At 41.4% G+C, this 22,343-nt stretch overlaps 1 protein-coding gene across 5 annotated transcripts in view; it reads right to left on the bottom strand.

The window, feature by feature from the left end:
- cadm1a (cell adhesion molecule 1a) overlaps positions 1-22,343 on the bottom strand; it is a 466,733-nt gene that overhangs the window by 407,407 nt on the left and 36,983 nt on the right. The window lies entirely within an intron of this gene.

Here is a 22,343-nt window from a genome sequence, read left to right on the forward strand (position 1 = left end):
GCCAATTCGTTGTGTTGTGGCTTCGCTCAGTATTTAATACCTTTGTCTCTCCCTACCAAAAAAAAACTAAAGAAAAACTAAAAGCAGCTTGAGTGGAACAAAGGTTAAAACCACCCACAGGCTTGAAAGGGGAACTGATGTCAGTCCGGGTCCAGGTGAGGCGGGTTGGGCCAGTTCGTGTCTCTACCAGTGGGTTTTCAGTTTGTCTGTTCTCTTAAAAATAGCTAAGAAAGAAGACTTTACTCTCTGCTACATCTTCTGCCAAATACAAGGAGCCAGGGGGTGAAATTCAAAGAAAAAAAAAAGGTGGCAGAAAATTGGCTGCATTTAATTTAGTAACGGAAACAAAAATCCTGAATTATCCAACAATCATTCATACAATTATCCATGTCAAACAGGTGGTTTTAATACACAATAAGGGTCCAAACTCAATTTTAAATCCACAAGAACCAAAAAAAAACCCTTACATGTGGAAAGAGCTTGCACAAATTAAAAAAGCTTTTCTCTGCTGAGAAGGACCAACGCTGTTGATCAGCTTATCGAAGGATTCACACTACCCTTCTCTAATGAGGTTAAACGTAATTCATTTCAAGTCAGGTTAGATAATTTATTCTGATTGAGTCTTATATGAGGCATTTTTATGTTGCATCTAAACAACTCATGATATGAAACCTTGGAACAAAATCAACTAATTTCAAAAGGAAGTGCGACAATGACCACATTTTAGCATCAAGATGAGGACAGCAGCTGTCTAACTGGATTACAAACATTCATTTACTGCAGCGTGTCTTTGGGGCCCATCTGCAACAGTCTAACTTTATGATTCACTTGGCAAAACCTCCGTCGGTTAATGACTGATGAGCAGATTCAATGACGCCATTGTCTCATCCATCAGCGCTTCTCGACACTGACTGGGCAACGTGGGTAAAGGTGAAAGTCGTGGCAGAGCGGTGAGTCACACTCAGCAGGCAGCGGGCAACCAGGACACAGAAATACTCTTGAAGTTATGACTCCCCGCAGATCAGTTTTTATTGTCACAACCGCCACTCTTTGTGGCGTTCTCTCAGAGGCAGACTAACAAATAGACTTTCCACCCTGACAGCATGCTATTTGTCTCCAAACGCTGGCCTCAATGCCGGCTGAGCGCACTGACCGAAATAAACCAATCACAGCTTTGAAGGTAGCACTATTTACAACACTGCTAGCGAGCACCAAAAGGAAGAATAAACAGTGACAACAGGATGGTATCATCAGTAAATAGTCTATTTAAGGACATTAAAAAGGTCTCCAATGAGCATTTTTGGACGATGAAATATTTTAGACAACAGATCTGTGGCGATGTTGGAGTCAGTCTCTCAGACAGATTCTGTCTTGATGTTGGAGTCAGCGTCTCAGACAGATTCTGTCTTAGTAATAGAGTACAGGCCTGAAGTCTCAACTGTGGAAAATGTATTTGCTTCCCACTTGGCCTGAATTCCACATAATGGCATTTCTTTCTTCCGCGGGTATAGAGTGGACAACTTACATTTATATATTACCTGCCGAGCAAGACTAACCACCCTTAGCGCTCTGGCAAAGCACCGGGGCCTTACCAGACTAAGCAGCGATATGCCTGTGCAGAAAAAAACATTCCCGTTTTTACTGGGTAATGCACCCCATCACTCCCTGTCAGACGTAAATGCACAGTAATACATTTTGTATTGGATGTGGTCACTCTATTAGCCCACTCAGCTTTACATAACCGAGCCATGCTTTGATCTGCAATGATGTGTTAGGGCAGACATGCATGACTTACTGCTCCAGCTTGAGCCGTGCACAGAATGTGAGGAAGGGAAAAGTGGATGAACTGGCCTGCTTTCCCTGCACACATCTATTATTACCATTTTTTAAGCTACTCACAACATATGCTTATTTCTCATTAATTAAACATTCATTGACCTATCTGCATCATTTTGATGGTGCATCAACTTCTGACACTCACTGCTGTGATATTTATGATCTGTGTACTCAAAGTATTAGTTACTAAGCATTACAAAAGAGGTTTAAAGACATCTGACAACTTTTTGTACCTCACTGCAGCCCTAAAAACACAAATGACCATGTTTAAAGTCACCATATGTCACAACACCACTGCTGACCACACGCAACAAAGATGCAACAAAATGTACCTCTAGCGGGACGAGGTGGTATTATATGATGTGTCCGACTGTCCCCACTCATTAGAAAAGTATGGTAAGTAGCTCCTTTTTTTCCCACCAGAGGAGGTCTACAGTATATGCCCCTACATGGTAGGGCTGGGCGATATATATCGATATATTTTCAAACGCGATATGGGTGACAAGAGACAATATCGTTTATATCGATTTAAAAAAAAAAAAAAAAAAAAAAAAAATATATTTTGATATAGCTTATTTTGTGACAAATTGACTTGAATGTTTTATTTGAGATTTGCACAAATGTTTTGTTATTTGCACAACTGTCAACCTCAGTGGAAAAGTCTGCCTGTTACTGTCTACATTGTATTAATTGTACAGTGTATTTTAATTTAATTGTTATGCAGGAAAGGGATATTTGTTTTATTTTATTCAAGAAGCATTTTTATTCTATATATGCAGGCAGTTTATTTTTATTTCATTTGTTTCATACATTTTGATATTGTGCAGATCTCTGTTAATAAAGGAACCTGTGTGACATTTGGCACGAGGCTTTGTATTAAAACTGATTGTTTTTTTAAGGGTTTGCCTCAGAAAAAAATTAAGCTAACAGAGATGCTATGCTATAATGCTTTGGGGGAAACCCCAATTATGGCACAGAAAAAATATCGAGATATATATCGAGTATCGCCATTCAGCTAGAAAATATCGAGATATGACTTTTGGTCCATATCGCCCAGCCCTACTACATGGTCAGAAGTGGTATCGGTACATAAAGTGGTTGTTGAGGATCTCAAAAACCAGCAACGGGCTTCAGGAAGCTGGTTTTAGAAGCTGTTTTTAAAAGAAAAAGGACAGTAACAGCCTGTACTAGACCTGTATATCCTCAAAGAAAAACGTCTGTGAAGACCCAAACAGCGCCAAAGGGAGGCTCATTTAGTATTCCATATAACCCCAGATAAGTATTATCACATGTTTCTGATGCGTACTGAATGTGTGTGGGTTGCCACTCTTTGCCAGCGAGCTACAAAAACAGCCAGAACGTGTTTGGCTGATCCCAGGTGGCTGATAATGTTCAACTGGATATTTACATGAACAAATAGGAAAAACTGCAAATATTAGCTGATGTAGTTTCGGGACTGAGGACTTTTCCCTCTTGTGCGTCGTCCTCTCATCAGAACAAATCCATCTGAATACATACATACATGCATACATAGGTGAGAGTAATGCTGTATCTACACCTTCTCCACCCTCATTCCATCCGGATGTCCTCTCCATGACTGGAGGCTCCGGTGCTTTTGCATTTTAACAGCAATGCCCCTTTATTTCAATCTTTTGTTAGGTTTTGCCGGCTCCATTACCTTTACTCAACAAGCCTTTTGTTTGCCAATGTGCTAATGTCTGAATTTGAGTTGTTCATCCATTGTTGCCGTGCTGTGTGGCTAAATGAATATGCCTAGCAGACAAAGCGCTGCATTATGCATGTTCCGTCTTCTCAATCTAAGGATAACAGCTCTTGCCATTCACATGCGGGTTTGTGATACAAGGATACATTTCATTGTCCTTGCCTGTCACAGATCACTGGCTGTTTTCATCAAGCTTTTCTACATTTTCTAAAACAAATGCAGAAACTCGTCCTAGTCTTCATCGAGACAATAGACACACAATCGTAGCCTTTTCATACTTTTAAAAATCTCTACAACGAGCTGCAGTTTCTCCCAAATGACACCCTTGCTCGGTAGCATTTCACTACGAGTCCAAGGCGAAGTCAGGAGCTGTCACTACCTTATTTTTTAACATTTCCACACAATGTAAGACCTATTTATTGTTGGAGAAAAAATGGACTTCACGATACAAAATAGACTGTACGACTGTCTTAAGCCCTTCAGGGCTGTGTCCCTGTCAAAGGAAGCCTTCTGAAGTCTAAAGGTTTCCCAAGAAACTACAAACTATCCAGTAAAACTTTTAATTTTTTCAGTCACTGAATAATCCTTCCAACCCTCTCCTGTCTCAGGCTAAGGTAGGAGTGGCGACGTAGAATCCCTCATATCTGGTCTGCACAGGCCGTCAGGTCTCTGAAGGAGGGCGGGGGCGTGCATAGTCTGGACCCGGCAGCCTTGGGCCACGTTTACACGTAGCCGGGTATTTACAAAAACGGATATTTTCCCCTCTACGTTTTCAAAAATATCCTCGTTTACACGGACCCGCATGAAAACGTTAACGTCATGCCAGCCAATCAGAATCCTGGAAAAAACATCAACAAATGACACGTGTAACTTCCAGTTAAGGCTGATTTATGGTTCCGCGTTACACCAACGCAGAGCCTACGGCATAGGGTACGCGGCGACGCACACCGTACGGCGCGCATCGCCGCGTACCCTACGCCGTAGGCTCTGCGTCGATTTAACGCGGGACCATAATTCAGGCTTTACGTCCAAGACAGAACGAGATCTTTCGTTTGGAGTGACAGAGAAGTGGAGTTACTTTTAAGTGTGACTTTAGAATATAAAACAGGTAAAATACAAGAAAATATTGACGGTGGCCAAACTAATTGTAAACACAGGTCGCACACATGACGCTGGTGAGTTTCTGTTGCATAATGTGACGTTCTGAAGCTTAAATCTCCGTTTTCCTCCGTTTTCCTCCGTTTTCCTCTGTTTAGACGCAAACGTGAAAACTGAGTTTTTGAAAATCTCCACTTTGGCCGGAGTTTTCAGAAATGATCGTTTTTGGGGGCTTTGAGCTTCGTTTTCGTGTAAACGAACGGCCAAAACGCATGAAAACGCCTCCGTTTTTGCTCCGTGTAAACGGGGCCTTGGTCTAGTTCAGCCTCACCAGGTTCATCGTTGCCAGCGATAGTGGACACCTGAAGTTAGTATGAGGTTGGAACAACGTTGTATTCCAACATTTGGTTATAATTGGAAAAACTAATTAATTAAAACGTTGGCTTGACGTCTAATTACAGTAAGGTAACATTGACTAGATGTTGGATGATGGTTGCTTGCCAGCAGTACATAATTAGTTGTCTAACGTTGCAAACCGTATCCAACCAAGGACCAACAACAAAAGTCACGCTAAAACATTTTGACAGATTTTTCAGCACAGAGCAGTGTAACACTAGTTCGAGGTCAGTAAGCCCGACAACATTCATACATAAGGATTATAGGGCGCACTGCCAGTTCTTAGAGAAAAAAGGATATTAAATGGGCCTTTCAGTTCAGAAAATATGGTAAATTTCAACATTTTCATGTTCAGTTTGATGCTTCAAAAGTCAGGAGATAATCATTTTGAAATCATGATTTCATTGTCGACCAAAATAATCGTAATCTTGATCGTTTATCCCCTTAATAGAGGAGCCCTATTTTAGTGGATATAATCTTTTGTTTTGGGATATTCTTTTTTTTGGGTGATATTTAAGGGAATATACATGTAGATGCAGAAGCCGTATGGATTTACTGGTTATGGCAGAGTTAATAGCAACCCCCACGCTTCTCTCGAATGAGCTGAAAACACGGAGCCGAGAGCTCACCGGCTCTGCAGTCCTGCCATGTGTGATCCTGCTTTTGACAAAAAAAGAAGGGCTTTTATTATTTGCAGCATTCCTCCATGCCAACGTTTTGACAATCCCATTCTTCCATCCTCACTGCCAGCTGTCCAAATGAAACTGTGTTTAATTTCACTTAATATTGTGCTTCCCAGTTAGCTGGCATTTACTGCACAGAAATTATAAAAAATTCATGATGGCGAAGTGGCCACAACAGTTTTATTATTACAGATGCAGAAAGGACAAGAAAAAATAAAAACTTAGCTTGCATTTTCCGTGATTAACTTCTTAATGCTGCGTCTTATCCAACATAAAAAAGAGGCTTTTATTTAAATGCCTAAGTTTCTGCTTAGCTAAAGAAAAATAAAGTCAACAACTACAAAGCAAACAGAACCAAGATGACATCAAATAAAGGTTCAGGATCCAAATGAAAATGCACGTTCTTCAGGGTTAGCCCGTGCACACATTCAACCTAACAGTTACAGACTCAAACTTAACGTTGTTTCAAGCTCCTCCGAATATACGCTGGAGTTATATTTCAACAGAAACTAATTGTTGCCCAAGTGGTTGCTAGTTTTTACCTAAATCAGAGCTTTAAAGCAGATTTATTTCTTTCCATTGTGTAATCTGTACTTGTCGTGCTAACCGAGAGGAAAGCAAAGCATCTGCGTGTTGATAGACTTCAACCTCATCAGCTGTTGCATTTAAATGGTTTAAAAAGCAAACAATCAAGCATTTGAACTATACAGCTGTCCATTATTATCCCTGCTAGATAACAAACCCTACGGCCAGTACAAGCTAAAAAGAAATGTATTTTAGAAACATGCGACCACGGGGTATTTGTTCAGGTGATAAAATGTATTCTACACTGGCAGTAAAGCAGCGGCGGTCCCAGCAGCTAATCATTGCAGGGGCGCTCCAATCTTTCTGCAGGCCGTAGCAGAACGCCATCTCTTCACAGCGCCGTTGTAATCGCGTAGATGCCAGGTCATCAGAAGTCGCAGGGAAATTATGAAGCTCGCAGTCGCTGCAGCTCAGTGGCTCTCCAGTCCTTCGTAATATGATTTACCCGATATATATTACAGTTCTCGGCCATTTCACTCGCCGACGTGAGGGCAATTAGATTTGTGCAGTAGGGAACCTTGGCCTCTCATTAACTTAAGCTGGAAAATTTATGAGAAGAAGAGAAATGCACTCGGTTGCTCTTCCTTTCTTGAAAAACGAACTCCTCTCCATCACAGCAGAGACGTGTCTCTTAATATCTCGGATACCAATCAATACGCTGTTGGTTGGGTCCAAGTGAACTTATTGCTTTAGTTGCACTCCCTGGACCTGGACAAAGATGATGAATTCAGGGGGACTGGAGGGTGTCAGGGCAATTAAGTCAGTTAAAGTAAGCTTAGGTGATGATTCCCATGCTAAACAGGCAAAGCAAACGACCTAAAATAACCCCCACACTGGTGGCTTTGTCCGTTAGGCTCAGCGAGTGCACTCAGGAAGTCGTCTCTGTGCATAACTTCTCCTCCTGCAGTGTTACATTAATGACTTGGTACAAGGGCTTGCAGCACGTCGAGCGTAGCAAAAACAGTGAAGCACTGATGCCAGCCACTCGCCTGTCCTCCAGACATGAGTAATATTTATCCTGACAAAGAGCGAATGATTGAAGCATGCAGAGGTCTAATCCCTCAATGGAATGAATTGTCTTTCCCCGTGGCACAATATTGGCATTCAGGCTGCTGAGTTTCCACTAATCCACACATATTCTGACTCAAATGTGCCTTTGAGAAAATGGTAATTTAGTATATTAGAAAAAAAAAGGAGGAATCATCATTTTTTTCCACGTTTGTCACAAAAATAGTCATGAAAATGTTAGAAGCGCTCATCCCTTTTTTCATTTGAATGTGGTTTTATTTATTTGTACACACTAAAATCCATCCCAGTGGATCTATTAGACAGTCATAGGTAAACAGTAACAGACCTTTTTTTATTCCCACTGTGACATGATTTGACAAAAATGAAATGAATAATCAAGCATGTGGCCAGCACAAAGTTTCCCCCAGATCTTGCACAGCACTAAGCTGCAGCGAAGATCTCACTGAGAGCAGATGTTTGCTGGTGGGTGTCTGCTAACAATGCCAAGAGGGAAAGACATAAACAGCCGTCTTAAAGGAATCGGTCTGGAAAGGTTTGTAAAACTCTTTCCAAGCAATTTGGAGTTCAACGTCCTGCAGTGAAAAGGATCATTCATAGAATCTGAGCACTGAAGACAGTTGCCAATTTTCCCAGAAGAGGATGCCCCGGCAAATTGTCCCCAGGGGTTGACACCATGCAATACTCATTGGACTGGAGAGAGGAATAGAAAGAGCCACGTCTCCAAATGCACAGGCCTCACTGAGCACGTTATATGTTACAGCGAATGACGGCACAATTGGAAGGCCGGGAAAGTTTGGTTTGTTTTGAAGGGTTGCCAGGAGAATGCATCTCCCGCCGAAATGGCCTAAATCCAGCAACCTTGCTGATCTCAAAAGTTGCCCACCTTCACATCTGACTTGAAAGTAGGGCTGGGCGATATGGACCAAAAGTCATATCTCGATATTTTCTAGCTGAATGGCGATACTCGATATATATCGATATTTTTTCTGTGCCATAATTGGGGTTTCCCCCAAAGCATTATAGCATAGCATCTCTGTTAGCTTCATTTTTTTCTGAGGCAAACCCTTAAAAAAGCAGTCAGTTTTAATACAAAGCCTCGTGCCAAATGTCACACAGGTTCCTTTGTTAACAGAGGTCTGCACAATATCAAAATGTATAAAACAAATGAAATAAAAATAAACTGCCTGCATATATAGAATAAAAATGCTTCTTGAATAAAATAAAACAAATATCCCTTTCCTGCATAGCAATTAAATTAAAATACACTGTGCAATTAATACAATGTAGACAGTAACAGGCAGACTTTTCCACTGAGGTTGAGAGTTGTGCAAATAACAAAACATTTGTGCAAATCTCAAATAAAACATCCAATTCAATTTGTCACAAAATAAGCTAAATCAAAATCCTAAAAAAAAAAAAAAAATTTTTTTTTTTTTTTTTTTTTTAAATAATCGATATAAACTATATTGTCTCATACCATATCGCATTTGAAAATATATTGATATATATTAAAATCTTGATATATCGCCCAGCCCTACTTGAAAGCTACCAAAAACCAAGTCTAGCAGTGTCGCTACAACTCGATGGTGGCAGCTGCCAGCAGCCGGTTCAGCTACCCTCAGCTAAGGGTGCAGACACATGGAAGCTTGACTGAGGTTACCAGATCTGCATCTGAACTAAACTTCCTGGAGTTCTGGACCAACGTTTGATGAACAGATGAGACCACAGACCAGTTTGGATATAATATCCAGCCCCATGTACAGCAAAAACTGCACTTGTCTGAGGCTACAGCTGCTTGATACTATGACACTCAGAGGATTTGTGTTATACTTTTGTAATTATTGGTAAAGGAAAAAAGCAGGCAGACCCAGAGAGTGGTGTCAGCAAGCAGGTCACCGGATCGTACACACTTGACACTGCTGAAGTTCATTCCCTGTCTCCTCTGCCAAACAGACTTTATTTAAGAAAAGTTATTTAAAAGATAAAATGATGTCACATCATTGGAAGTCATTTTAATGGTAATTTTCTGCTGCACTGCTTGGAAATAATTAACAGCAAAAATGCCACAACAGTTTAAGAAGAGCGTCCCCAAGTATACGTGCTCAGATTTCAGGTGGCGCCACGTACGCAGTTCAGGTACATATGCAGTCCTGAATAATCCCCAAATCAAGAGTTTCTTTACAGAGTACGATCATCTCTTAACAGTCCTAGGGTAACTATTCTCTTCTTATTTGTTAAAACTTCATATTTAAATAAAAATGTTTAAACAAAGGCTTTTCTCAGGCCCTTCTGGTTTGCAAGTGTACTTCTCATTGTGTATTCTCTTCTCTCGGGAGCTCTACATAAGTTTGCATACTGTATAACACCAACCATCTGCTTTCAAACCTGTAGGGCAGTAAAAGGGCAGCAACTTTCCAATAAATAAATATAAAAAAGAAGACACAAAAAGGGTGGTGCTGCACCAGCCACCCCTGCAGTGCTGATTACACCCCTTGAAAGCTAACACACATGAAATCAGCGCCGCGGCTGATAACACTGCAAAGACCTTGGGGACAATGAGCTGCACGCGGTTCACTCCGCCGGTGACGTGAACGCACGCCGCAGTTTCCACAGACCGTCGATTGTGTTGATGCATTCCTTGTGTTCAGAAGCTCATCGTCTGCTATAAAAAACATAATCCAAAATTAATTAACGTCATCTCAACTTCCGTTATTGGAAAGAAAATCCTCTAAGTCACAGTGGAATAGACAAGTTGAATGAATTTCTTTTTGCTCATTTTGGAGGCGAGGATGAGATTTTCGGACTTTTGGGACGAGGATGGGACGAGCTAATTGTGCAGGCCCACCCTCGACTCCCCCACTAGCGCTTCATGTGGAAAGCTTGGGGGGATTTCCCTGCATGAACACTGAATGTGGAGTCTTTTTTGGGGCAGCGGGTCCACATGGCTGTCAGTAAATACACATACTCTTTGAGAACTGCTGTGCTTCCGTGGGGACCGGCGGTGGGATGCAATCACCCGGGAGAAGGAACCCAACACACGGCCTCAACTGCCTGGGAACTCCTCCCCGAACGAGACGTAGGCTCCAACAGGGTCATGTTGACAGAGCTGTATATAGAAACACTTTTTTGAACTATTTTGAACAAAAACTCCCAGCATGCCTCTGATGAATTCCATGAGTAGAAACAGAGACTGCTGCAACACCAGATTTAATGAAAAAGTCAGTGATGGGTCATTTTAGAAAAAGAAAGGGACATCCAGGCAATGTTACGCGAGTTACTACAACTGATAAGAGGATGTGTTAAAAGTAGGCCAACTGACAGCTCATGAAAAGGGTCAAAGCAACATCTATCCCCCTTCCTATCCTGCCGACAGAGATAATTACGTATTTAACCTCTTTCATAAATCCAAACGATATTCTTTATAAGTGAGAAGGCGTTTCATGGGTGAAATAAGCAGTCGGCTCTGTTGCAAAAACATTTCTGGCTTGGAACGGCAGTGCACAAAAGACATTCTCCGAAACACGGCTTTGAAGTGTCTGTTTCACACAGAAAACAAACGCTGACTTGTCAGAACTGGCAATTGAGAACAAGGTTCATCGCACAGCATTTACCAACATATTATTATCTGTGTGCTATGTAGTCAGCTAGAGGGCTCACATTATCCGTGTGCACTCGTTTCACTGGTGCTATATCTGCCTTGTCAGGGAAGCAGATGGGCTCTCTCAGAGATGGGCGGCACGGGGGTGACTGGCTGCAGCAAGAGGCGGGGCTCATTTGCATATACGCAGATCCACCAATGCTCAAAGAGGCAAATACATTGTCACAGCTGGACCTTTTTAAAACTATATTCAGTGTGAGTGTGTTTGGGGGCGGGGGGGGTTTCTAAGCTTGTAATGTCAGAAGGAATGTACTTCTCAATGTTTCCAGGAATTTAGATCAGATCAGGTGATTTGATTGATTGATTCCTGGGGGCTTGCCAATGAGCAGTGGTAAAAACTCATGAATTAATGTGGTTTTTTGATACTTTCATCATTTCCTGTTACTGACTTCAACATATCGAAACCCTCTGGACACGATGAAAACATCTGTCACCAGGAAACACAAGCAAATGAAGCTGCCACCAAACTCTTGTTGACTCCGTTGCTGCCAACAATCAGGGCTCTCTTGACCTGATAAGGAGTGAAGCTGATTACTTTTTGTGCATGAGATGAGTTCATTGTTTGTTTGTTACTTTTCTTGCTAGCAAGAGGTATCATAAATGTGAAAGACACATCTTGGCTGCAGTATCCACAGGGTTTTTGGACGACAATGCATGCACCTGCCGATTCCCGTTGGACCAGCAACGACTTGCAGCTTTAGCGTTTCTGTAAATCCAGCGCCATCCTGAGTTTTGATTATAAAATAGCCGCTGAAAGTCAAATGTGTTTGCTCCGCAGATGCATCAACCGAACCTCGGTCGGCCAACTGTCCCTCACCACCAAAAATGGCTGTTTACAAACATCCTGGAAACACGAGCAGAATACCTCGTCAGAAGACCTCGAAGGTGCACCAGGATGGAAGACGTTACCATATCTTTGCCACGCAGTTGCAAGCATTAGAAAATGCTACAATTTAAGAAAAAGCCAAATAAAAATACAACTCTCCAGACATAAGAATTTCTGAATACTTATGCAAAATAATACCCCCACAAGCCCCTGGGCACATCTAAGATGGTAATTTATCATAGTAACACTGCATTTAAATCAGAAAACATAAAAGAGCAGAATACAGTTACTGTAATCATTGCAAACAAGCCAATTAATATCAGATAAATAAAAGGCTTTACCCACATATCAACTTTCAGCCATTGCAAGATTCCCTCTCGTGCACTCCCACAGCGAAGAAACTCGAGGTATCACCGACTTACACGCACACTTATTCATGAGCGTCTCCTCAGAGAGCCCACAGGTGGTAAACGACGAGGCAAAACTACTTTATAGAACCATCAACATCCGTCAGCCCGCCTCTGCCTTTGGAGTCTCCATTAATGTCATCTCTCAGCGTTCCTCCATCTAGCTGACAATTATACGGGGACACCAGTGAACGGAACAAGCCCTGAGCCCTCGCACTGCACGGGTGAAACGTCAATCACCTCATCATAATTTCCCCCCTCTCGCCACCAAGAACCCTTTTGTAGGCAAACTGGGGCCGCTGTGACACCCTGAGTGACTGCACAGCAAACAGACAAAGCTGGGAGTCGGCCCTGGTTTATCATAGAGTCTTGCACCGCCTCAAACCAACGCATTACACAGAGCTGCGTAGATGCACCGGTTGCGACATGCCCGGCGCCATGCTAGGCGACGGACTCAAAACAGACTCGCTGCCTCCATAAGGACAAGTTGTATTAAACTATTTCCATATTTCATGTTTATGACATTTAGCTTAATTTAAGATTATGATGGTACAATAAACTGTTACTCAAACTTTCTGATAAAACTATGTAGAAGTAATTTTTAAGCAAACAGATCGCAATTAAACGTGGACGCGCTACACACTGGAAAAAAAAAAAAAAAAAAAAAAAAAAAAAAATCAGGGAAAGCTCAGCTTGTCTGGTGACCACTGGAGGAAATCCTTCAGATCACTGCAAGAGATCCTTCAGACCGCTTCAGATGCCTGCGTGAGTGATTATGTTAGATAATGTTATTCTCCTCTGTGATTTGACTGAGATGCATGTATACCAATAATAGTTTGTGAGATTTCACTGAAAACCCTTTGTTGCATCTATAGAAATTTCATGATGCATCCCCTCTTGTCATCCCACCACCATCAACTTATTAGATTTGCAAAGTAAGAGGTACTAGCATATTTGCAGCCTGAGTCCCAGTAGTATCCCTAAAATTTAAATATATCAATGTCATAAATATAAAATAAATGAATATACTTGTAAATAATACTAATTTGAAAGTCAATTCTCAACGGGGAATACTATAGATTAGTAATTTCCTATACAGTGTGTGTGTGTGTGTGTGTGTGTGTGTGTGTGTGTGTGTGTGTGTGTGTGTGTGTGTGTGTGTGTGTGTGTGTGTGTGTGTGCACACTGATAAATGTCTTAGGACGGGGCCTACACTGCTTTTATGAGCCAAGCACTGGATGATGTGAAGTAGGACAATCACGCTGAATCTCGACATCCATTATGACACTGACCTTTTCCTATGATTGCAGCAAGGAAGTGCAAGTCATTTCATTAGGCCTGCAGTATCAAACAATTTGGATAGTTTTCACTCAGTAACGTAATTTATTAATGATTGGTTTGTTTCCGCAAATGGAAAGGTCAGCACCCAGACCAAGTTTTTTTGCTTTTGGAACGAAAGCACACAATCAAACAAATAAAACAAAACAGCTATCAGAATTTTTTTTAAAGTACTGAGAAAAATCCTGCAGCAGGCACTGACACACAGAGAGAGTCGGTCTGGGCGTGAACTAGAGCAGCCGATGAGTAAAACAACGGCAGTCAACATAAGGAACCCCACCATCACTCTGGGCTCAGATCTTCCTGTCGTGGAATCACTAAAGAAAACCCCTTCACCCCTGAGCTGGGAAATGTGAGCTTAATATTCTTTTTTCCTTCCTGATCGGGAGACAAAGGACGTTCAATGAAACCTATAGCGGTTTGCAGAGGTAATCAATAAAGTTAAAATGCAAAACCCCAAAAATATGGTGCAATTTAAGGCCAAAAGTCACTCCCACCACAGCTTTAAACAAATGTACAACAAGCAGTTACAATGAACCAGAAGAAAACAGAGAAAGGCCTCCCATTGTGACACCACCAACTCCAGGAAACCGACCATTTATGATGTTTGATTAGTCAAAGTTTACAGTGGAGTCAAATATATATTCGTCATGAAATATTCAAATGATCATAGCAATGCCTGCCTGTGCATCATTCCACTGGTGTTAGCAGTCTTGGGGGAGGCATTAAAAAAATGACCAAACACTGATGTTTGCAATAAAGTAATAATAAAAGACATCAGTGACATGAATCAGCAGTTGTTCCCAAACCCAAAAATAAAAATCAACCACACAAGATCAATATCCCTTTTTTTTTTGTTGATAAAAATAAGTCTTATTTTGGGGGTGCAAACTAATTAGAATGTTCTTACAGTAATGAGCGTTTATCGCTGCAGATAATCACTAACTCAAAATGCCAACGCTCTACTCCCAACCCGCCAGGTAGGCCATAGTGTAGTATTTCTCAATACTTATGAAGTATGCAGCATATTCCAGCAGCACCGTATCATCACTGCCATCGGAAATGCTTCGTTTCAGCTCCCGTCTCTTTGAGGGTCTCCCTCCCAATAGGCCCAATCTGCTGCAACTCATCTGATTTGAAAATAAAAGGAAGACGAATAAAATTAGATGGATTCCAGCTGCTCATTTTCCAAGTAATTTAAAACATGCTCACTTACGTCTTCCTCTCAAACCCTTTTCTCACTCACTCGCTGTGCAGAAGCCTCATCGAGTGATGATAAAGGAACATTCCAGAGTTGGAACAAGCCTAGGTTTATTCTTAGACGGCGTGAACGTTCGGAGGGGCCCAAGAACAACATAAATCGAAGAGAATGGAATAAGTGTTTGCAGCAAAATAGCAATTTATCTTCGGCTCAGAGCCATGGTGTAGATGGAGCTGATGAATTTCATTTAGTCTATTATGATGCAATATCTATAGTCACCAGACAATTGAGGTTTTAGAGGAGCAGCACAACCGAGACTGTCGCAGGTATGAAACGTCTCTTCTACAACCTTGGTTGTGTGATGAAAAAAATAAAAATAAACTATAAATACCGTCCAGTTCTTGCTAAAAACAGCAGACTGCGGGTGCCAAATGAAGCTTCGTAGAAGCAAGCCAATATTTCTTAAAATGAAACCTGAATTGATTTTTTTAACAAAAAACTCTGCTGCCGCATGGCATTTCCCTTGTGTAAGTTGATGACCAAAATGACCAAACAGGTCCAATGTTTGTTTGTTTTTTAAAACTTCCATGGTGAACTTTATTCCAAAACCAACTTCCTCCCAAGCATGTGCCATGGCCAGTGCTGATTTGACAGGTTTTTTTTTTTTTTTTTTTAATCTGCTGCCACATTTGAAGAATTGCACCACTTGATGGTTGACGATTGAAGATTTCATTCATTTGGTGAGTGCTTGTGTTCAGCGACACTCAACGATGGCCCAAACTACAAGGCCCGAGCTGTCATAAGGAATAACTGGATTATAATTCTACTTCAGTTGGCCCTTTACATCAAATCATTGAGAGAAAAATTCCATTGTTAGAAGCAGAAGGTTAATTCATCCATCATGCTGGCCATCAACAATGTCGAGCGTGACAGCCCAAACTGAGCTTGAAGCCTGTTGAACAAGTACAGTGAAGCAATTTTTTTCCTGATTGTCAGTCCACTATAGGGCAATGGTTTGGAAAATCCGCTGACCCCTGAGTTTCCAGCCTCTGGCGATAGCGCCCTGGAGCCAGACTTGCTCTGTGCTAAGACTTTAACAAAGAGCTGGGATGACGGCTGGAACTGGAGCATGCTGAGAAACAATGCACAAGACCCAACCACCCAGACCTTTCCATCTAACCCCCCATGCTTATTTTTCCTCACATATCCTCATCGCCTTGTATTTCTTCTCTGTGCTGCCATTTCTCCCACAGCATGAGTGAGCCGCGTCCCTACCCCGTAGAGATGCTTAAACACTCTTAAAGCAGAAATGTTCTGGTCAGAATTTACGCTTTTCAAATTGCATCACCAATAGAAACTTCACATGTAGCTAATATTTGCCCCATGAATATATGCTAATGGCCACCAATATTCTCCTAATTATACCTTATTGTTTCCTAATCATACTCTGAAAATGTAATCTGCTTCTGCACTTTTGGCAGTGTCAGTCTGGGCTATAAAGCACTAATTACAAACCATGAGTGTATGTTGACAGGGATATTACCAGGTGATTTATGACTTTTAATCACACAAATGCATAATCCAGTTTCCTGTGAAAACATCTTAATTGTGTTTACAGGTGCATTGAACAGTTGAAAAGATTTGGAGATTATCCAGTCAGTCTTGATGGGATTTTAAAAAGAAAGCATCATAGATTACAAAACCTGGCCAAGTATCTAGGGTTGAATTCAAACACGACTATGAGCGCAGTCTTTCACTGAAGGGATTTTAGAAACAGTTGATCATAACTACACCGTTGACGGCTCTTTTACTGGTCTCGTAAAGCACCAGTGAACTTGTCCCACATCAACGGGGAAAGAATTCCACTGTTCCATATTACTCCTTTTCTGACTTGCAGAAGGTTCAAAATGGACTTCAACACCCCCCTTTCCTCCATGTGCAGATTGGTCCTCTAAGTTCCCCATCCCCTCTTTTGATTGATTGGTTAACTGATAATAGCATTCGGCACTGGGAATGGCAGGAGTGGGAGGTCCAACATGATGCTCACCCTAGCATACAGCAAATAGAAGATGGCTGTACAGTCCAACAGACCAAGACCGTTTTTGAGTCATTAATGCAAGACAAATCTGTTGTTAGGGTTAATTTAAAAAAATATTATTCAATAATATTTTGAGACCTTTAATGTTTCATAGATATATGATATATATGATATATGGGGCTGTGCTGTACCTCAGCATTCACAATTACATTCAAATTTGTGGTTGACAATATTTTTTGAATATTTGAACAGAGACTAAATTAGGAAAAATGTAATCATTTATCTGCCTATTGTATTGACATGCAAGCACCTGGTAGTAAGTCATGTGGTTTGCCATGTACAGTATCAAACCCATTCAGGTAAAGCGAGTGTAGCTCTGTGAGCTTAAATGACGACTTCTAAAAAGAACTCTAGTTCTTTTATTTGAAATTTAAAGAGTACGTTTACTTCTCTGCCAGGTAAAACCGCCGTGTTGTAAGTCTACGAATGCATTCCACATAAAACCACATACCAGCATCATAGGCGAGGGGAAACGTATGTGATTTCCTCTTAGGCAGCTACATGGATGTGGGAGGTATTATCACCCCCGTCTACTATCAATCAGCTATTTTTAGAATGTATTCATGTTCAAATCCCTCTTTTAAAATCTTAAAGTCAATATTGTTGATCAATTAATGAATCTTGCATCATGAATTGTGATCCTTATCTCCCACACACCTTTATTCTTAAAACCATGCACAAGGAATTCATTAGCGGATCGACATTTGCAGACGGGCTCTGTGAATTTTCTCTCCCCTTTGTGACGTTAATATAATAACGTGACATTTCCTGAAAGCCCGTTTTGAAGTACTCAGTTGCTGTTGAATCACATATTGGTGAAACAGGGAAAAGGTCACCGTTGAAGCTGCTGAGACGGTTAAACGACCTTGGCCAATGCTTTACGCTGATGGGTCAGAGGCTTCCATGTAATGTCTGAGGAAACCGGCCCCCGGTAATAGCTTCCCTGGAGATCTGCTTTAACCCTCATCATTCAGACTTTTCCCTCACCAGACATGCAAACAAGCTGAATCTTGTTCTCCATAAAAAATACTTTCTGGGACACAAATTATTTCACAAGGAGCTTCCCTCTCACTTTGACTAATTTATGGGCCGTGCTTTCCAGAGTGAAGTGGTGCTGAATCACGTTCCTGAGGGAGGCTGCGAGAAATGATCGTTTCCTCCACAATAATGCGGCGGCCATTCTTCACAGCATTCATGACCGCAGAGCCAGACATTGTTCGCACACATGAAAGATCTTTTCCACGTATGAACTTCACCTGCAACGTGCTCGTTCATGACGGCAATTAGGAACCTTTTTAACGCGTCACCACACTTGTTTTCACGGGAATTAATGTATGTGCCCGACTGTCTTGACATGTATTCATTTAATATTTATCCCCCCACGTTGTACTTCTCTGCTGCATCGTGTTGTCTGCTCTCTTAATTCGAAACCAACAAGCAGACGCGGCACGGGTTATAACGTGCTGTTTTGTTATCCATGTACTTTTGATTACTTTTATTTACCAAGTAAATGCTAAATCTATTTTTTCAACAGTATAGCTGGTTTCTGAAGCATATTACTTTTTTATTCATTAAATTATGAACCTAAATAAGCTAGAAGGGTCTGGGAACGTGATCCCTGAGATGAATATTTTCAAAATTAAGCCCTTAAATGAAGATTTCTTGTAAATGTTGCAGGTCTAAGGACGCCACAAAGCTAAGATATGTCTGCTTGCTTGACTTTTATCTAATCCTATTTTATTTTAAAAGTAAAATCTTCCGCTCTTCTCTCATTCATTTATCTGACAACTTTGATTTCAATATTAAGATGTGACAAGCAAAATAAATGGAAGAACTTTTTTGTGCTAAAAGTAAATCTGATATAGAAGTTGATTTAAAATAGTTGATTCTAATGAAATCTTTAAAATGCTGTTAGTCGTTCTCTGTTTTTAGTATCTTTTGCTTGAACTTCTTCCAGCTGAGATGAAACATTTAGACTGTTTGGAGAAAGCAGTTCAAGAGATGTGTTTCCAACCTGGGAAGCTGTGCCGCGGCTCCAGATGTTCAATTACGCAGCAAAATCCAACTTTTCCAACTTCAGTCAGTAGCTGGTCATCCGGGACAATGGATCCTACAGTTTTGTCCCTAATTGCTCCAGTTTCTGACTTTGTTTGGCAACACAAGGAAAGTTTATTATGTGTGCAGCACATTTCAGCAAAAAGGCAATGCGAGGTGATTTACATCAGAAAAATAAATGATTGTGAGTTACGGTGCAGCAGCACAATAAAGAAAGGTTAGACTTAAGCCAGAGTTACAGTTTAGTCCTGAAATAAGAGTTTAAATCTTAATTCAGATGGTTTAAACAATTCAGCTCTGAACCTGGACTTAAAGGAACTGAGGGTTTCAGCATCCCTGCAGTTTCCTGGAAGTTTGTTCCAGATCTGTGGAGCCTAGAATGCTACTTCTCCGTGTTTGGTTCTGATTCTGGAGACACAGAGCGGACCTGAACCAGAAGACATGGGAGGTCTCTGATGTATGTTGGAAACTGGACCCTATTACACCGGTCATGAAATCACTACACTGGCTTCCAGTGAGTCAAAGGATAGAGTTTAAAATCTTACTGCTGGTTTACAAAGCACTGAATGGTCTTGGACCAAAATACATGCTTGATCTGTTAGTTCCTATGAAGCTCCCAGACCCCTGAGGTTCATCTGGATCTGGTTTGTTGTGGTTCCCAAGAACCAGAACCAAGCAAGGTGAGGCAGCGTTCAGTTATTCTGCTCCTCACCGGTGGAACAAACTTCCTGTAGACCTGAGGTCTGCTCCAACTGTCAGCTCCTTTAAATCAGGGCTAAAAACACTACTGTTTACTGAAGTGTACTCTTAAATTAAATACTTACCTGCTGTACTCTACTGCCCTTACTTTTTAACAACTTGTGCTTTTTATTATTTTACCTCTTTTCTTATCATTTTATTTGTTATTTACTGTTTAATTGTGTCTTGCCGCTTTTAATGTTGATGTAAAGCACTTTGAATTACCTTGTGTTGAATTGTGCTCTACAAATAAACTTGCCTTGGTCCTAAACCATTCAGTGATTTATAAACTAAGATAAGTATTTTAAAGTCTATCCTCTGAGGTGCAGGGAGCCAGTGTACAGAACTCAGAACCGGAGTGATGTGGTCCACTTTCTTAGTTCTGGTGAGAACTCTGGATCAGCTGTAGCTCTATGTTGGACCTTTGAGGCAGACCTGTGAACACACTGTTGCAGTGATCCACAAAAATGGGGAAAACTGGGGAATTTCTCTTATTCGTAACTCCAGAGTTTGCTGCTGCACTTTCTCCATCTTTCCCTGAAACTCGAGAAACTTGCTCATTTTCGACGGCTGCTTAAAACACTTCATAAAGTTTTCTCTTATTATTTTTAGCAATATTTGAGGCACCTCTGGACACCACAGGAAGTTGTAAGGCAGTGTTGCTGAACTTCCTGTGCTGGCTTTGAGAGTTTAATAATGACATGGCATCAGATGGTGCATAGACGTAAGCACTCACCGACAGCGACAGACTTATTTTTAGGAGTATTGTCGAGTATCTGTAGTTCAAAGCAATAACATTGATCACTATGAGCGCTCTTGTGAAAATACAGTGAAATGTAAGGATTAAAAGGTTAAGAGAGAGTGTGAAGCAATGTGACGCGTCACTCAACGTTACGGCGTCTCTAAGGACACAAAAATTCAAGTTCAACCATACATTTTTAATCCCTGAAGGGAAATCACATGTTGCAGTAACTGTTCAAGTTTCTTAGCTGTGGGCATGAAGGATTCGTGTGTGAAGCCCAATAGAGGAGGGATGCTTCAAAACCTGAGACGACACGCCGGCTCATCAGTCACAAAAACAGGTCGCTGCATTTTAAATCTACCGAGCCATGCAGCAGACGAAACCTCCTCTTTTAATCAGTGGGTGCCGCTGTTTCAACAGTTCCTGCTAGTTTATTTGGGAAATGTGCAGCAACGAAGGCTGTAATAGGCACATGCACTCAGTGCATGTAAAATCTACATGCGTTAAGAGTTTTATTTTTTACTTTTTATTTAACTGCCGGTCATCTGCTTAAAAGAAAGCGCTGCTTCTGCTGGTTACGCAACAAAAAGTCCAGCAAAAAAAAAAGCTAATGCACCCTGGGTCTCTCGTCTCATTCCCCTTGACTGGACGGAGTCGGGAGTGGGTTGCGTAAGACTCCAGCCAGACAAATTAATCTGTTCCTGTTTTTGAGGTTGCCATCAGACATTAATCCAGATGCATGCTGCTGCTCTCCGGTTTCATAACCGCCCCAACAGGCGCTGGGCTGTTCACTGATTGTTTTATTCCCTTTAAAATGTGCACATTTCACTCGTCTGTTCCGCTTCTAAGTAGTCCGTGTGATAACCGTTGTTTCCCAGATGTAAACCAGCTCATTATTTGCCAATATTTTCCCCTTGGATATTATACGATTCTTTTTTTTTTTATTAATTGTTCTGTTTTTGCATTGGCATCGACTGCATCTCATTTAAAACAGTTGTAGTACTCGTCTTCGTCTTAGCTGCACTATTAGATTTTCTTGCAGATTGTTTTCTTCATTTACTTTCCAAACACGCTGTTGCCCGGGGGGAATGGGCTCTGGTCCAAGCTGCGATGGTCAAGTTGGTTTCTACACCTTGCCCCCTGCTGCCCTTCCTCCTCACCAACGGCCCTGTTGATAGTAAACTGAATGAAGCTGCAGGAAAACAGCTTGAACTTGGTAAAGTAGTGGGTGTTCCTTCCTGTGCGATCGGCTGAACGGCCAAGGTCCTCCTTTGCGGGCTGCCGGAGGACGGCTGAGCTCTGCCGACACGTGTGGCACCAACACATCGGCATACATTCCCCGGCTGTCTTTTCACAACCAAGGCAAAGAGTAAATCAGCGTCTTTGACCCTTTGTTTAAGCTTGCGTTTTATTTAAATCATTAGAGCGAGCCATGTGGGTGATGTTGATTCATCCCAGCGAATACAATGCTTACGTTTTTCAGGCTTAAATATCCATCAGCCTTTCCTCTGAATAGAGACACATGCATTCACAAGCCACCGTATAATCATACCGGTAAACTGAAACGTAGATTAAAGTTTCACTTCACTCAACATCAACCCAAACCGTGGTTCAGGACTTGGCCTTGAATCTTGCAGCGACACTTCTTATCAGGCAAACTGGAAGCTTTTTTTACCCTCTTCTCTTTCAGATACCACTTTGTATGCAAGGACTGAGGTCAGCCAGGATACTTCCAAGAGTTTTTTTTTTTTTTTTTTTTTTATGAGTATTTGACAGTTTTATAGATGTGGAGCCTCAGTGTTCTAATTCTTGTTTTAAAACCCAGCTACTAGAGATTAAACGTCACAAAACAAAGAAGCAACTACAGAAAATACCATCAAGTCGTTTTGAACCCCCTCCTCGGGCCTTGATGTACCGGTCGTACTCTTCA

The sequence above is a fragment of the Cololabis saira genome, chromosome 14 (assembly GCF_033807715.1).
Source record: "Cololabis saira isolate AMF1-May2022 chromosome 14, fColSai1.1, whole genome shotgun sequence".
Lineage (NCBI taxonomy): Eukaryota > Metazoa > Chordata > Actinopteri > Beloniformes > Belonidae > Cololabis > Cololabis saira.